The 19,044-nt window shown below is 42.5% G+C and overlaps 1 protein-coding gene across 4 annotated transcripts in view; it reads left to right on the plus strand.

The window, feature by feature from the left end:
• LOC106565474 (leucine-rich repeat neuronal protein 1-like) overlaps positions 1 to 19,044 on the plus strand; it is a 42,641-nt gene that overhangs the window by 9,652 nt on the left and 13,945 nt on the right. For 2 of the 4 annotated variants that reach the window (XM_014132690.2, XM_014132689.2), the window contains one exon: positions 4,120 to 4,227. The exons of the other annotated variants lie outside the window; for them this stretch is intronic. The gene's annotated coding sequence lies outside the window, so the exon portion shown is untranslated. The remainder of the gene's footprint in view (positions 1 to 4,119; positions 4,228 to 19,044) is intronic. 4 annotated transcript variants of the gene reach the window in all.

The raw sequence follows: 19,044 nt of genomic DNA on the forward strand, positions 1-19,044 counted from the left end.
TATTGAAAAACCATCCCATGGCTATTTCCAAATACCCTGTTGGTATACGGTATATATACGGTTTACTGCCCAAGCCTAGCTCATAACAGTTTTTTTTCTCTTTCTGTTATCTGGTGGTCAAACCAAGACTGTGAAAACAGTATAGACGTCTCGCTCGCTCTCTCACTCTCTCCAGTTAATGTCACCTGTCCCGGCTGTTACTGACACCTACCCTCTTTCCATTTACTGTTACAAGCATCCTCACCCACTGAGCACCGACCGACAGCAGGTGAAAAGTAGTTTAAAATTGGTCAGCCTGCACTGGCAGCCTGCACCAGCATCTATGTTTCACAGATTTGGAAAGCACAGTACTATACAGTAGAGCATAGTAGAGAACAGAACAGTAAAGTACAGTAGAATAGAGTACAGTACATTATAGGGCATTAACATAGACTACAGTATAATGTACTGTATTTAACTACTTTACTGAACTGTACTCTGCTGTGCTGTACTGTACTCTACTGTGCTCTACTGGGCTGTACTGGGGTGTCCAAACGTGTGAAGCATAGACATCTATGATTGTTTCAGATTAGGTCTGGTACGGACCAACCAAATGTGTTCTTGTTTGGGGGCCGAGCTCATTACAATACTAGCCAGTGTGTAGAACAATACTCAAATATGCAAAAGAAGGATATTGCATATTTCTACTTTTGTGTACCTATTCAGGATACATAACCATGAAGAGAATAATATTCATATCCATAATTATGCATTTCTATATAGTACAGATCAGGGACCCATGATGTAATTCTGTTACCGTAATTCCATCACCGGATGTAAATCCACTTCCCCTACTGTAGTTCAATAACCCCAAAACGTTTTTTTTTTAACTCAAGGTGTCATATCATAGCACAGCTGACACCCCATTGTTTTTGCAGACATCTTTGAATCTTAATCTTACCAAACTTTGCATCAGCATAGTTCTTACAGTCAATGTGTTTTTGTGGCATTTTCGGTGTAAATTGTTCAAAGTAGCCCTTATGCATAGAGTTGTATGGTTTGTTAAACTTTGAAATCAATGGTTTTTGTTTGGCATACATTTTAAAGTGAAAAATCTGAGTCAACGTCTAATTCTGTTTCCGTGGAATTGCCCAGCAAGGACATGCAGTGCCCATCAGCTACACACGCCTGGCAGGCCGGCTGTCAGCAGCACATGGCGGAGCTGGGGACTCGTGTATGGAGCTGTAATATAGGAGTATTGTGACTGAAAACTAATAATAGTGATGGAATGGTGGGTTTGGCTGTGGTTGCTGTATTGTGATATGCTGTGTTTCATCAGTAATAGTTGTTGTTTGGGAAGGAGACATGCTGCGGTGCGTTTGTAGATGTAGGCAGTAGAATCTACTAGGTAACAGCAGTCCCTTGTTTCTTTGTTGTGGTAGCGGGAGACTGAAAGTAGCGACGCTATAGTGGGAGCCATTGTCTGTTGGTATAGCAATTATCAGCCTTTTCGTTTGATGGTGTCTGTTGTTTAATTCGGTCATTGCATATGGATGTTTATGGTTGTGATCTCGTGCTAGTGGCAGTTCTTGTTTGCTTTTCGCTCTACGACACCTAATGGCACACACAGCTGTCTCCTCATTTGGGTATGAAACAGACATGTGGCATAGCCGGTCACCATGGTGACGGCATGAATGTGAGGGAGCCTGTTGTGTGGCTGCTGATTGGTACCAGCCAGCATCTGAAAGCCGAGGGTTAAGTCACTGAGCAAAACGGATACTGAAGACAGGCACTCTGTATACACTGTCTCCTCCCCAATGGATAAAAAGCAATTTGGCTCATTTTTATTCATATGCTAGCCTTTGTACTTTGGTGTCCAGATTCGGCGATTGAGAAGGTTTTAGCTATTGATGTCTTTGTGGAACAGTGAGTGCTTATGTTGGCAGAGTGGACTCAGCCCAAGGAAACCTAATGCTGTCACGAAAAGCTCACCAGGGCAGGAAAAAGAGCATCCATCTTTGGTCTAAGACTTCCTGACCTCTGTTCAGAGCTCTAAACAGGGTGTCTGTTAACTTATTACCCCCAGAACCAATGAGCTGAGCTCTATGTGGGTACAGAGAGAGACCCACACAGCCTAACCCTGTATAAGGGACCAGATCTGTCTTCTCCTGGTTGTGTGCTGCTGCTGTGGCTTTGATGAGCTTCATTAGTCCCTGTGCTGTTTGGAGACTCGGGTAATAAATGCATTTATGAGGCCTTGGAATCAAATAGACAGGGCTGATGATACCTAAATGACATCTCGTCCTACTTGCCTGCCTTATCCTTTCTGGTCGGGAAGGCACTAAGCTGGGTGAACATATTTACAGGGGTATGAGGTGTGTATGTGTGTGTGTTTGGTGTATGATTTTGTGTACAGTATGGTTGTGTGTTTGTGTTGAGTGTTTGTTTGTTTTTGTGAGTTTGTAAGGTTTTGTGTATGGTGCGCGTGATCATGCATGTGTGTTTTAAGGAAGCTAAAACACATAAAGGCTGTGACAGAATGAAGAGGCAGAGTAAATCCCCCCCCTGCATGCCTGAGGCCTGCTCTGAACCAGCTGGATAATGCCTGGATGATGAGGGATATCTGCCCTTTCAGTGTACTACTGGTTTGTGGAGGTGTGAGTAGGAGTGTGTGTGAAAGAAACTGTTTGTGCACCAGTACTAGGACCAGGACTATGTATGCAATTTATGTACATCCACAGCATGTACAGTATGAGTGGGTGGTGGTGTTCATGATTCGCAGGCACTTGTTTTGCTGATGAGGTGCCTGTGTTCATGTTGTGGTATACGTCTTTATGTGTGTTTGTATGTATAGCTCTTAAACTCTTTGTGTGTGTGTGTATTGTTGAGTGAGTTATGTGTGTGTGTGTGTATGCGGGCCTTTGTGAGCTTGTGTGTGTGAGCATAATCGGTGTGTTTGTGTCTGTGCGTGCCTGTGTGTGTACCTCAGTGTAAACTGCAATTGAGTGTGCTGTTCTGTGCTTCCCCAGGCTGTGAGATTAGCTTCATGGTTCAGGCACTCAGGCAGTGGCGACCCATCATTCACGGAAGGTTGGGCAGAGCTTCACCTGTTTTGAGCCCCACAATTTTAGCCCCAAAAATTATTTAGCATTTTATTTTGGCATTAATACGTGTCACATATCAGTTTTCGAACAATGTAAAAAAAATCTAAAATCATTGAGTTAATAAAGCGGCATACAAACATGGTCTCTGTTTTGCTTTATTGAGGATGGCAGCTCCAAAATGCAGGTGTTTCAGCCCAGCTCAGTGCTTTCTGTGGTGGTGGAGCAGCCAGCAGAAGATACAGAGTGTAGGGGTTGGTAATGTTCTCTAGTTGCGCCGTGATTGGCTCGGTGTTCTGTCACTCATGGGGACACTATGTCACCGCCAAAAGGGTAGAGCTCGAAAATTCAAGTCCCTTGGGTGCTGCCATAGAGTTACATTAGAAGTGCCCATCCAAGAAGGCTCAAGGTTATTGGTCACAGATAAAATGACGTCAAATCACTTTATATCTACAGTAGCTTTGATTGGACTGATCATATCAACATCATACTTTCAAAATCTTAGCTAGCAGTCATCATCATGAATCAAGTCAACAATCTACTGGCAAATCCTTTTTAATCCTTGTCATATGAAGATAAATAATGAAAAGAAATTATAGATACAACGTATTGGACATAAACATTACACAACAAGTTGGAAATCGCAAACTCAACAATGAGTGGTTTGGAAAGAATCAGTGGCTAACTGCAAGCATTGCAAAGCAATCACTAGCCTGCTATTCAGTTAAGTGGGTTTGTGTTCCCAAGTCTGGGTTTAAGGGTCTCTTTTCCAAGTTTAAAATGTTAAACATTCAACATTGGCCATGCTGTCAATCCAGCATGATTTCTGCCGTGCTCAAAACAACTGTTAACTCGGAACTGGGAAATCTGACTTCAGTGAGTTGAAGACAACTGGGAACTCTGGAAAAAATTAGCTCTGACTGGGAAAATATGTTTTGGTCATCCAACTCAGAATTGCAAGCAAGGAAATCAGGCCTCTTTCTAGAGCTACGACCTGAAGATTACTGACGTCATCATGATTCGACCTTGTTTTTTTCAGAGTTGTCTTGAAAGCACCATAAATCCAGAGAATGCCAGACTTTGATGACAAAATTAGCCAATGAAGGACCGCCGCGCTACCTTCCTGTTCAAGTGAGCACAGCACAAGGTGAGCCCAAAAATGTCTTGTATGCTGCTGCATAAATTATCTAATATGCCAGGGAGATATGTATACTGTGGCTAAGAAAGTAATACTAAGTGTATGTTGTGTAGTAAGCTGTTAGTAGCCCATGTGCCTCACCCTAATAATTTGATATATTGTCCCCTATTAATTTCGCCTAATGTTCTGACTTGGTGGTGCACATGTAGCATATAACCTGTTTTAGAGATATGTAGTCATCGAATATTGTAAGAGCTTTCATTGTCTGCTTATATGCCCCTTTTATTTATCCTACGGTTCTGACTTGGTGTACAGGGATAACACTGTAAGAACGGCCCATGTTCTGAATTCTGTCGCTGTACATTTCAAAAGTGCTGAACAAATAGTTATATTGACTACGTCCGTCCTAGCTCGATCATCTTTTATGCTTGTCGTCCCGTTATGTCATAGTTTGTACATGTCAATTGTCACTAGAAACCACATTTGTTTAAGCAAGTCAGCCTTATCAGCTATGTTTATTTTAAAGGCAGTAAATGAGGCTGAATGCCAGACAAGGCTCCGCTGATAGCCAGGTGTAGCAATGGGAAGGTGTTGGGACTGTTGTAGGGACTCTGCTGTTGGGACAGCTTTATGTAGGCCCTAAGAGTTTGTGGGCACCGTTTGTCACCGTTATAGTGCAATTAATATCTTGTTTAGTGTTGTGTAGTGGCTTTGCTGGCATGCATCCCCAAATGTTTTTGTTGTTGTTTGCCCAACCAGATGATGAATGATGCTTGGCTGCCGTTTGACAAATAAAAATAATCTTGCTCTTATCCATAATAATCTCATCATGTACAGTGAGGGAAAAAAGTATTTGATCCCCTGCTGATTTTGTACGTTTGCCCACTGACAAAGAAATGATCAGTCTGTAATTTTAATGGTAGGTTTATTTGAACAGTTAGAGACAGAATAACAACAAAAAAATCTAGAAAAAAACGCATGTCAAATTTTTTTTGAAATGATTTGCATTTTAATGAGGGAAATAAGTATTTGACCCCTCTGCAAAACATGACTTAGTACTTGGTGGCAAAACCCTTGTTGGCAATCACAGAGGTCAGACGTTGCTTGTAGTTGGCTACCAGGTTTGCACACATCTCAGGAGGGATTTTGTCCCACTCCTCTTTGCAGATCTTCTCCAAGTCATTAAGGTTTCGAGGCTGACGTTTGGCAACTCGAACCTTCAGCTCCCTCCACAGATTTTCTATGGGATTAAGTTCTGGAGACTGGCTAGGCCACTCCAGGACCTTAATGTGCTTCTTCTTGAGCCACTCCTTTGTTGCCTTGGCTGTGTGTTTTGGGTCATTGTCATGCTGGAATACCCATCCACGACCCATTTTCAATGCCCTGGCTGAGGGAAGGACGTTCTCACCCAAGATTTGACGGTACATGGCCCCGCCCATCGTCCCTTTGATGCAGTGAAGTTGTCCTGTCCCCTTAGCAGAAAAACACCCCCAAAGCATAATGTTTCCACCTCCATGTTCGATGGTGGGGATTGTGTTCTTGAGGTCATAGGCAGCGTTCCTCCTCCTCCAAACACGGCGAGTTGAGTTGATACCAAATAGCTCCATTTTGGTCTCATCTGACCACAACACTTTCACCCAGTTGTCCTCTGAATCATTCAGATGTTCATTGGCAAACTTCAGATGGGCATGTATATGTGCTTTCTTGAGCAGGGGGACCTTGCGGGCGCTGCAGGATTTCAGTCCTTCACGGCGTAGTGTGTTACCGATTGTTTTCTTGGTGACTATGGTCCCAGCTGCCTTGAGATCATTGACAAGATCCTCCCGTGTAGTTCTGGGCTGATTCCTCACCGTTCTCATGATCATTGCAACTCCACGAGGTGAGATCTTGCATGGAGCCCCAGGCCGAGGGATATTGACGTTTCTTTTGTGTTTCTTCCATTTGCGAATAATCGCACCAACTGTTGTCACCTTCTCACCAAGCTGCTTGGCGATGGTCTTGTAGCCCATTCCAGCCTTGTGTAGGTCTACAATCTTGTCCCTGATATCCTTGGAGAGCTCTTTGGTCTTGGCCATGGTGGAGAGTTTGGAATCTGATTGATTGCTTCTGTGGACAGGTGTCTTTTATACAGGTAACAAGCTGAGATTAGGAGCACTCCCTTTAAGAGTGTGCTCCTAATCTCAGCTCGTTACATGTATAAAAGACACCTGGGAGCCAGAAATCTTTCTGATTGAGAGGGGGTCAAATACTTATTTCCCTCTTTAAAATGCAAATCAATTTATAACATTTTTGACATGTGTTTTTCTGGATTTTTGTTGTTCTTATTCTGTCTCTCACTGTTCAAATAAACCTACCATTAAAATTATAGACTGATCATTTCTTTGTCAGTGGGCAAACGTACAAAATCAGCAGGGGATCAAATCGTTTTTTCCCTCACTGTAGGTAGCCTTCCCACACTGTCTGCGGGCTGTTGGCTAGAGCGTAAGACCAGAGTGGGCACATTCGCCATGTAACACAACATTTGTTGTGACAAAACCATCAGTAGAATTGAAAATGCGATGGAAACCCATTTAACTTGTATTTTTTATTTGGTACATGGGAATTTAACCGCAAAACTTATTTTTATGTGCACTACGTCATCACACTCAGCCTTCTATCCGCAACAAGTCAATTTGATGGAAGCATCTCTGGTGGGAAAATGGGCATATTGTTTTTATGAGGATGTTTGAATATTCACATGAAAATCTGTCACCAATAGGATAGAAACCTAGCTACTGAGAGTGTTAAATCAACACTGAAAGTGTTGAGTCTGTGGACCCATATAGACACCAGAACAGTGTTAAATTAACACACTGCTGAGTGTAAAGCCTTATTCACATATTTCCCAGTGCCTTGCCTTTCAAGTAAATTGTAGAGTTACCAGCCATGACTGTATTTGTTAGTGACAGAGGCATGGTTGTTGCGTGCCTCCGTTTTCAGTCTTATGGACTTCACTAAGTGAGATCCCAAGCAGATATGTTATTATATTTTATTATTATTTAACCCAATAACATATGTATTTCATAAGGCTATATTTTGAGGCCCAGTTTTACTCCAGTACAGGGGCCTGAAACTCATACACATCACTTTGAACCAAAACTACATCCATCATCATATTTCTCAGCATGCTCTATTGCAGGTTGAGTTTTAGAATTGTTTGTTTCAACATCTATGTTTGTGCATGTGCATTGATTGATTGATTAATCTTATGCTACACAAAGATAAATAGAATGCATTTTTCTAAACTAATCCAATCAGTTAGTTATACTTTTTGCACCCATTATTGAATTGTTTGCTCCAGTTTAAATGTCGTAGGTAGTTTCCTCTCAATGATCCTTAACCTGGCGGTCATTCTGAGTGCAGGTTGCAGGTGAATACAAGTTCCAACCCTGGCTGGATTCCAATAGGAATGACACTTCATTTTGCACCCCAGCAAAGCTTATTGAACACTGGACAATTTGCTGTACCCGAATGCCTCAAGCTCTCACACAAATTGCCAGGGCCCCCGAAGACACTCACATTAGGAATAGAGTTGAACTAGGTTTAAAACAGGGCTTGGGATTCCTTCTGTGACGAAGGCATTTGTTTGTGTAGTGAGATATGATAGGTGAGTGTAAATTCAAGTCAATTTTTTTTATTTTCACATACACCAGATAGGCACAGAGGAATGTGTTGTTTTACAGCGTTAACCATAGTAGTAGAGCACCCCTGGAGCAAATTAGCGTTAAGTACCTTACTCAAGGGCAGATCGACACATTTTTCACCTTGTCAGCTCGGGGATTCAAACCAGCTACCTTTCGGTTACTGGCCCAACGGTTTAACCGCTCTAGCTGCCCTACATTGCTCTGCATCTCTGCACTCTGTCCTTTATCCCTCACCTGTACCTGTTTTTCCTCTTTTGGGCTGTTCTGGGTTAAGTTCAAAGAATGTGTGAACACTAAATCTCTGTGTATCTGGTTTAAGAAAAACACTTAAACAAAACAAACGACGAAAACAGTCCCGTAAGGTGCACAGACTATACAGGAAACAACCACCCACAAGAGAAAACTAACCCACTTAAATATGGTCTCCAATTAGAGACAACGACAACCAGCTGCCTCTAATTGGAGGTCATTACCAAAACCCCAACATAGAAATAGAACACTAGATAAACACATAGAAATAGAAAATGTAGAAGATAAACCAAAAACCCCGAAACACACAAAACAAACACCCCCTGCCACGCCCTGACCAAACTACAATAACAAATAACCCCTTTTACTGGTCAGGACATAACATGCTCCTGAGGCATTGTTATGTATATCCTGTAGATTAAGAGTATAAACAGTATAGGATGATATCGTAGACTAGCCTTAATCCCCCCATAATGGTTCTACTCTTTTAGCAGTTTGGCCACTTTCACAGGAATATCAGTCTATTGGTTACTTATATTTACATTTTAGTCATTTAGCAGACACTCTTATCCAGAGCAACTTACAGTAGTGAATGCATATATTTCATACATTTTTTTTCTCTGTACTGGTCCCCCGTGGGAATCGAACCCACAATGCTCTACCAACTGAGCCACACGGAGCCACATATGGAAGAGTTTCACTCAAACCAGAGGAAATGGAAATACACTGCACAAAAAAATAAAGGGAACACTAAAATAACACATCCTAGATCTGAATGAATGAAATAATCTTATTAAATACTTTTTTCTTTACATGGTTGAATGTGCTGACAACAAAATCACACAAAAATAATCAATGGAAATCCAATTTATCAACCCATGGAGGTCTGGATTTGGAGTCACACTCAAAATTAAAGTGGAAAACCACACTACAGGCTGATCCAACTTTGATGTAATGTCCTTAAAACAAGTCAAAATGAGGCTCAGTAGTGTGTGTGGCCTCCACGTGCCTGTATGACCTCCCTACAACGCCTGGGCATGCTCCTGATGAGGTGGCGGATGGTCTCCTGAGAGATCTCCTCCCAGACCTGGACTAAAGCATCCGCCAACTCCTGGACAGTCTGTGGTGCAACGTGGCGTTGGTGGATGGAGCGAGACATGATGTCCCAGATGTGCTTAATTGGATTCAGGTCTGGGGAACGGGCAGGCCAGTCCATAGCATCAATGCCTTCCTCTTGCAGGAACTGCTGACACACTCCAGCCACATGAGGTCTAGCATTGTCTTGCATTAGGAGGAACCCAGGGCCAACCGCACCAGCATATGGTCTCACAAGGGGTCTGAGGATCTCATCTCGGTACCTAATGGCAGTCAGGCTACCTCTGGCGAGCACATGGAGGGCTGTGCGGCTCCCCAAACAAATGCCACCCCACACCATGACTGACCCACCGCCAAACCGGTCATGCTGGAGGATGTTGCAGGCAGCAGAACGTTCTCCATGGTGTCTCCAGACTGTCACGTCTGTCACATGTGCTCAGTGTGAACCTGCTTTCATCTGTGAAGAGCACAGGGCGCCAGTGGCGAATTTGCCAATCTTGGTGTTCTCTGGCAAATGCCAAACGTCCTGCACGGTGTTGGGCTGTAAGCACAACCCCCACCTGTGGACGTCGGGCCCTCATACCACCCTCATGAAGTCTGTTTCTGACCATTTGAGCAGACACATGCACATTTGTGGCCTGCTGGAGGTCATTTTGCAGGGCTCTGGCAGTGCTCCTCCTGCTCCTCCTTGCACAAAGGCGGAGGTAGCGGTCCTGCTGCTGGGTTGTTGCCCTCCTACGGCCTCCTCCACATCTCCTGATGTACTGGCCTGTCTCCTGGTAGCGCCTCCATGCTCTGGACACTACGCTGACAGACACAGCAAACCTTCTTGCCACAGCTCGCATTGATGTGCCATCCTGGATGAGCTGCACTACCTGAGCCACTTGTGTGGGTTGTAGACTCCGTCTCATGCTACCACTAGAGTGAAAGCACCGCCAGCATTCAAAAGTGACCAAAACATCAGCCAGGAAGCATAGGAACTGAGAAGTGGTCTTTGTTTACCACCTGCAGAACCACTCCTTTATTGGGGGTGTCTTGCTAATTGCCTATAATTTCCACCTGTTGTCTATTCCATTTGCACAACAGCATGTGAAATTTATTGTCAATCAGTGTTGCTTCCTAAGTGGACTGTTTGATTTCACAGAAGTGTGATTGACTTGGAGTTTCATTGTGTTGTTTAAGTGTTCCCTTTATTTTTTTGAGCAGTATATATTTTACTTTAGTGGGTAAGTCTGTGACAGAGAGCACACCCCAAAAAACATGTGGATTGACTGAAGGATTACCATCAGAATGTGGATAGTTTGTAGGATTTGAAGCGATAAAGTTTTTTCCATCCAGGATTAAACAGCATTTAGCCGCCATATCTGAAAGCAGCAGAGCTGAGAGGAAGGGGTCCTGTCAACAGTGCCTAGTGCTGCTGTGTCAGTGTGAGGAACATCTGTTCCCCTGATTCAGACCACTCTGTGGGTTGGGGAGATGTCATTTTGCTTAGTGTGACAACTTTCATTACACTTACCACTGACAGTCAGAGTGTTCTGTTTTCAGGCCCCAATGGACAGCTTGGTAGTCTCTCAGGGCTTTGATGATTAGGGAGGGCACCTCTGGGCTTGTTTGCCTCCAGTTTCCATGGGAGTTGTCTAGGGCTGTGGCGGTCATGACATTTTGTGTGCCGGTGATTGTCAAGCAAATAACTGCTGGTCTCACAGTAATTCACCGTCAATTAACATAAACACGTTCTCCTGGCTTCGACGCATAGACTACTAGTCACTGATGCAGACCTTTGGAACATCCTACATTTTAAAAAGTCTAAAAATCCATTTAATATAGCCTACACCGTCCCAATAAATCCATTATTTCTTTCAGACAGGTCTAAAGAAACATGATATGAAGAAAATGTAGTCTATTTCAGAAGAGCAGAATAGCATACTCTGAGTTTTCCTTATGTTAGGCCCTGATATGGCTATGGGCTATACTAGTTCATTTAGCAGACAAGATTTGCTTAGAATTCCATGGCATTATTTTTTATTATTTTATAGTATGAAAAATACATTTGAACATAGCTGAATAAATTATAAATAATATATTCTCCAAATGATTTCCAAGGAAGTGCACACATGCGGTTATTCTGTGTTAAGCAGTTAACAAAGAAACGGGTCCACCTATATGCTTGAAATAGAGCTACTTATGCAACTTTAGTTGTGATACAAAAGTTGGGCTATATGTTTTGATTTTGAATTCATTCTAAGGCTGCATGATGCAACTCTAATTATGATTTGGAAAAAGTTGCATGAAAGGCATGAGCTCTGATTTTGTTTCTTGTGCAGGCTGCACACACTTCATCAGTCTCTCATTCACAATTTGACAAGCACTTGATAATATTCTCACCATGCCTCAAATTTACCGGCGTCATCCCCCTTATGTGGCCGTAGTGCCCCCTAAAAAATCCATTCCTTTTGCGGCCAAAGTGGCCGTTGTGCCCTTGGGATGAATATAATAATTATAATGCCCTTCTCCCGGCTGCTGTGCTCCGAAGCACACTCACTCACATTGCAAAATTGAAGATGTTAGAAAAACTGTCCACATTTTGCCAACTTTCTGTCAGCCAACAAGATGAGTAGGCCTAACGAACAGCAAAAGCATTAGCCTATGTCAATCTACTATCCCCCATAGTACAAAAGTTGACCTATTCTATTGGTCAACTTGTCCTTCTGTGCAATAAATAAATAACCCAAACATTCTCTGGGACACTTGTGGGATGTTACAGTTGAAGTCGGAAGTTTACATACACTTAGGTTGGAGTCATTAAAACTCGTTTTTCAACCACTACACACATTTCTTGTTAACAAACTATAGTTTTGGCAAGTTGGTTAGGACATTTACTTTGTGCATGACACAAGTCATTTTTCCAACAATTGTTTACAGACAGATTATTCCACTTATAATTCACTGTATCACAATTCCAGTGGGTCAGAAGTTTACATACACTAAGTTGATTGTGCCTTCAAACAGCTTGGAAAATTCCAGAAAATGATGTCATGGCTTTATAAGCTTCTAATAGGCTAATTGACATAATTTTTGTCAATTGGAGGTGTACCTGTGGATGTATTTCAAGGCCTACCTTCAAACTCAGTGCCTCTTTGCTTGACATCATAGGAAAATCAAAAGAAATCATCCAAGACCTCAGAAAAATAATTGTAGACCTCCACAAGTCTGGTTCATCCTTGGGAGCAATTTCCAAATGCCTGAAGGTACCACGTTCATCTGTACAAAGAATAGTACGCAAGTATAAACACCCTGGGACCACACAGCCGTCATACCGCTCAGGAAGGAGGTGTGTTTTGTCTCCTAAAGATGAACGTACTTTGGTGCGAAAAGTGAAATCAATCCCAGAACAACTGCAAAGGAGCTTGTGAAGATGCTGGAGGAAACAGGTACAAAAGTATCTATATCCACAGTAAAACGAGTCCTATATCAACACAACCTGAAAGGCCACTCAGCAAGGAAGAAAAAACCAGACTACAGTCTGCAACTGCACATGGGGACAAAGATTGTACTTTCTAGAGAAATGTCCTCTGGTCTGATGAAACAAAAATAGAACTGTTTGGCCATAATGACCATCGTTATGTTTGGAGGAAAAAGGGGGAGGCTTGCAAGCCGGAGAACACCATCCCAACCGTGAAGCACAGGGGTGGCAGCATTATGTTGTGGGGGTGCTTCGCAAAATAGATGGCATCATGAGGGAGGAAAATTACATAGATATATTGAAGCAACATCTCAAGACGTCATTCAGGAAGTTAAAGCTTGGTCACACATGGGTCTTCCAAATGGACAATGACCCCAAGCATCCAAAGTCGTGGCAAAACGGCTTAAGGACAACAAAGTCAAGGTATTGGAGTGGCCATCACAAAGCCCTGACCTCATCCCATAGAACATTTGTGGGCAGAACTGAAAAAGTGTGTGCGAGCAAAGGAGGCCTACAAACCTGACTCAGTTACACCAGCTCTGTCAGGAGGAATGGGGCAAAAGTCACCCAACTTATTGTGGGAAGCTTGTGGAAGGCTACCCGAAACATTTGACACAAGTTAAACATTTTAAGGGCAATGCTACCAAATGCTAATTGAGTGTATGTAAACTTCTGACCCACTGGGAATGTGATGAAAGAAATAAAAGCTGAAATAAATCATTCTCTCTATTATTATTCTGATATTTCACATTCTTAAAATAAAGTGGAGATCCTAACTGACCTAAGAAAGGGAATTTTTACTAGGATTAAATGTCAGGAATTGTGAAAAACTGAGTTTGGCTAAGGTGTATGTAAACTTCCGACTTCAACTGTATATATCCCAAATGAATACAACCACTCGCATCAAAAAAACGTTTTAAAAGCAATGAGGCTGATGCAACAGATCAGGACATTTAGCTTAAAATTTTGCTAAACTATTAGGCTATTTGTTCACATTATAAGTGCAGCAATGTGCACACAACAGTAGGCTATAAGCGTGAACGTTACCAAATGCAATCAATTAGCAGGAAAACACTGTTCTCAAAAGTGACCGCTAATGCGATTATACATGTAATGCTTTATTGTAAAGGTGCATTTTTATGGTGAAAATGATCTTCCCCAAACTTGAAACTCACGCGTCGCCTATGATTGCCAGTTAGGCTTTTCAACGGTTGTAAAGCAGATTAATGTGCTTAATTTTAAGAAGTTATTTGGCCACTTTAGTTGTGATACAAACCATATCAAAACATATTGGCCTATGGGCTAGGCTACATGAGTTGTGCGACTATGATTTGAAAAAAATTGCAAAAAAAGTAATGCACTGTTTCTTATCTTACTGCACATGCTGGGCATCATTCACAAGTGATAATATATCAGTCACAACTGATAGGCCAATATTGTCACCCATCAGACTATTCTTAATTTAATGTTGTCTTTACATATACTAAATAATATATGTGTGAAATTTGTTTTGATTTAGAATGGAACATTATCTGGCACCTGTCTCGGGAACAGGGGCATGGGTAAACAAATACATGTCATCTATGCACCTAAATTGTGAATGCAGGATACTTTTCCCATTGTTCATTTTCATGCCAGCCAGGTAGGCTAGTCTCCTGTTGTAAGGCAAAGCAATGTGCTTATTGTTAAGAAAGTTGATAAATAAATATAGTAGGCCTAGCCTATAGAAAGCTGATGGGATCCTTCTCTTTTTAATAGAGGCTATCAAAACTCTGTTTTCTCAAGCAATTGCATAGACTACAGAAATATTGTGCCTGTGGCGGGCCGGGCGCAGTGCACGCTGACACGATTTTCTAGGTGCATGGTGTTTCCTCCGACGCATTGGTGCGGCTGGCTTCCGGGTTAAGTGGGCATTGTGTCAAGAAGCAGCGTGGCTTGGTTGGGTTGTGTTTCGAAGGACGCACGGCTCTCGACCTTCGCCTCTCCCGAGTCCGTATGGGAGTTGCAGCGATGAGACAAGACTGTAGCTACCAATTGGATATCACGAAATTTGGGAGAAAAAGGGGTAAAAGTAACAACAACAACAAAAAAGACAAAAACATGTAAATAGAAATATGGCACAACATGAGCTCATGGGCTCTCATGGAGTGTTTGATTAGATTTTCGAAAACATTTGCATTGATGTCAGAGTGATTCGAGGGACAATAGAGTGCCGAGTACCAGGCAGTTAGCAAGTTTGGTAGGCTACTAATGACCATCAGCAGCATCAGAGCTTGGAGAAGCCTAGTTACCATGACTAAACGGTCACATGGAATTTGACTGCGGTCATGACTCATGACTGCCGGTCTGGCGGCAAAACAGTCACCAAAACAACCCTAGAGGTGACCTGTCATTATCAATTTACCCCCCCCACACACGCACGCACACGCATGAACACACACACTGTGGTAGCGTTCGGTCAGACCGGATACAACCCCCCACAGAGCTGCCATCCCTCCAGGAGCCTGGTGGCAGGTGTCTGAGTTTTATGGCCTCAGATTGAAAACAGCGATTACCTCGCCTGTCTCCTCCAATTTAAGAGAAGAGAGAGGGAAGGAGCGAGGAAGAAAGAGAGATGAGGGGAGAGAGAGACAAAAAAGTAGATTTCCTGATATATGGCTGTATATGAAAGATGCAGTGTATAGACAGACAGACCGATAGATACAGTTGAAGTCGTAAGTTTACATACACCTTAGCCAAATATATTTAAACTCAGTTTTTCCCAATTCCTGACATTTAATCCTCGTAAAATTTCCCTGTTTTAGGTCAGTTAGGATCTCCACTTTATTTTAAGAATGTGAAATGTCAGAATAATAATAGAGAGAATGATTTATTTCAGCTTTTATTTCTTTTATCACATTCCCATTGGGCCAGAAGTTTACATATACTCAATTAGTATTTGGTAGCATTGCCTTTAAATTGTTTAACTTGGGTCAAATGTTTCGGGTAGCTTTCCACAAGTTTCCCACAATAAGTTGGGTGACTTTTGCCCCATTCCTCCTGACAGAGCTGGTGTAACTGAGTCAGGTTTGTAGGCCTCCTTTGCTTGCACACGCTTTTTCAGTTCTGCCCACAAAGTTTCTATACGATTGAGGTCAGGGCTTTCTGATGGCCACTCCAATACCCTGATTTTGTTGTCCTTAAGCCATTTTGCTACAACTTTGGAAGTATGCTTGGGGTCATTGTCCATTTGGAAGACCCATTTGCGACCATGCTTTAACTTCCTAACTGATGTCTTGAGATGTTGCTTCAATATATCCACTTAATTTTCCCACCCTCATGATGCCATCTATTTTGTGAAGTGCACTAGTCCCTCCTGCAGTAAAACACCCCCACAACATGATGCTGCCACCCCCGTGCTTCACGGTTGGGAGGGTGTTCTTCGGGCTTGCATGCCTCCCCCTTTTTCCTCCAAACATAACGATGGTCATTATAGCCAAACAGTTCTATTTTTGTTTCATCAGACGAGAGGACACCTGTCCACAGAAGCAATCAATCAGATTCCAAACTCTCCACCATGGGATAGACCAAAGAGCTCTCCAAGGATGTCAGGGACAAGATTGTAGACCTACACAAGGCTGGAATGGGCTATAAGACCATCGCCAAGCAGCTTGGTGAGAAGGTGACAACAGTTGGTGCGATTAAACACAAAAGAACTGTCAATCTCCCTCAGCCTGGGGCTCCATGCAAGATCTCACCTCGTGGAGTTGCAATGATCATGAGAACAGTGAGCGATCAGCCCAGAACTACACGGGAGTATCTTGTCAATGATCTCAAGGCAGCTGGGACCATAGTCACCAAGAAAACAAATGGCAACACACTACGCCGTGAAGGACTGAAATCCTGCAGCGCCCGCAAGGTCCCCCTGCTCAAGAAAGCACATATACATGCCCATCTGAAATTTGCCAATGAACATCTGAATGATTCAGAGGACAACTGGGTGAAAGTGTTGTGGTCAGACGAGACCAAAATGGAGCTCTTTGGCATCAACTCAACTCGCCGTGTTTGGAGGAGGAGGAATGCTGCCTATGACCCCAAAAACACCATCCCCACCGTCAAACATGGTTGTGGAAACATTATGCTTTGGGGGTGTTTTTCCGCTAAGGGGACAGGACAACTTCACCGCATCAAAGGGACAATGGACGGGGCCATGTGCCATCAAATCTTGGGTGATAACCTCCTTCCCTCAGCCAGGGCATTGAAAATGGGTCGTGGATGGGTATTCCAGCATGACAATGACCCAAAACACACAGCCAAGGCAACAAAGGAGTGGCTCAAGAAGAAGCACATTAAGGTCCTGGAGTGGCCTTTCCAGTCTCCAGACCTTAATCCCATTGAACATCTGTGGAGGGAGCTGAAGGTTCGAGTTGCCAAACGTCAGCCTCGAAGCTTTAACCTGATATGGATAGGGGCAGTATTTTCACGGCTGGATGAAAAAAACATACCCAATTTAAACTGGTTACTACTCTTGCCCAGAAATGGGAATATGCATACTATTAGTAGATTTGGATAGAAAACACTCTGAAGTTTCTAAAACTGTTTGAATGGTGTCTGTGAGTATAACATAACTCATATGGCAGGCAAAAACCTGAGAAAAAGTCAACCAGGAAGTGTAGGATCTGAGAAATGTTCTTCTTTCTAGTCCCTTTCTAAACTACAGTATCTGTGCTGTTACGTTGCACTTTCTAAGGCTTCCATTGGCTGTCTAAAGCCTTCAGAAAGTGGATTGAGCCTTCTCCTGTCTCTGGGCAGAGTATAGGAGCTCAGTTACTGAGTGGTCTGCCTGAGGACAAAGAGATTGGATATGCGCGTTCCCGCGAGCACGCTGTTTTTTCTTTTCCTCCTTGAATGAATACACTATTGTCCGGTTGGAATATTATCGCAATTTCACGTTAAAAATACCATAAAAATTTATTTTAAACAGCGTTTGACATGCTTCTAAGTACGGTAATGGAACATTTAGACTTTTTGTGTCTCGAATTGCGGTCGCGCGTTACCCTTTGGATAGTGACCTGAATGCACTAACAAAACGGAGGTATTTTGACATAACTATGGATTATTTCGAACAAAAACAACATTTCTTGTGGAAGTAGCAGTCCTGGCAGTGCATTCTGACGAAAATCAGCAAATGTAATACAATATTTCTAATACTAATTCTGAGTTTAGGTTGCCCCGAACTTGGCGGGTGTCTGAATAGCTAGCCGTGATGGCTGAGCTATGTACTCAGAATATTGAAAAATGTGCTTTCGCCGAAAAGCTATTTTAAAATCTGACACAGCGATTGCATAAAGGAGTTCTTTATCTATAATTCTTAAAATAATTGTTATGTATTTTGTCAACGTTTATGATGAGTATTTTTGTAAATTCAACGGAAGTTTTTGGTGGGAATACATTTTCTGAACATCACGCGCCAATGTAAAAAGCTGTTTTTGGATATAAATATGAACTTGATTGAACAAAACATACATGTATTGTATAACATAATGTCCTAGGAGTGTCATCTGATAAAGATCATCAAAGGTTAGTGCTTCATTTAGCTGTGTTTTGGGTTTTATTGACATATATGCTTGCTTGGAAAATGGCTGTGTGGTTATTTTGGTCTATGTACTCTCCTAACATAATCTAATGTTTTGCTTTCGCTGTAAAGCCTGTTTGAAATCGGACAACGTGGTTGGATTCAGGAGAGGTTTATCTTTCAAATGGTGTAAAATAGTCGTATGTTTGAAACATTGAAATGATTGGATTTTTGAGGTTTTTGTATTTTGCGCCATGCGATCCCATTGGCTGTTGGCTAGGGGTTCCGCTAGCGGAACGCCTAGATGTAAGAGTTGGAGAAGATCTGCAAAGAGGAGTGGGACAAAATCCCTCCTGAGATGTGTGCAAACCTGGTGGCCAACTACAAGAAACGTCTGACCTCTGTGATTGCCAACAAGGGTTTTGCCACCAAGTACTAAGTCATGTTTTGCAGAGGGGTCAAATACTTATTTCCCTCATTAAAATGCAAATCAATTTATAACATTTTTGACATGCGTTTTTCTGGATTTTTTTGTTATTCTGTCTCTCACTGTTCAAATAAACCTCAGCAGGGGATCAAATACTTTTTTCCCCTTCACTGTACTTTTGTACCTGTTTCCTCCAGCATCTACACAAGGTCCTTTGCTGTGGTTCTGGGATTGATTTGCACTTTTTGCACCAAAGTACATTCATCTCTAGGAGACAGTACGCATCTCCTTCCTGAGCAGTATGACAGCTACGTGGTCCCATGGTGTTTATACTTGCGTACTATTGTTTGTACAG

This window comes from Salmo salar, chromosome ssa12 (genome assembly GCF_905237065.1).
Source record: "Salmo salar chromosome ssa12, Ssal_v3.1, whole genome shotgun sequence".
Lineage (NCBI taxonomy): Eukaryota > Metazoa > Chordata > Actinopteri > Salmoniformes > Salmonidae > Salmo > Salmo salar.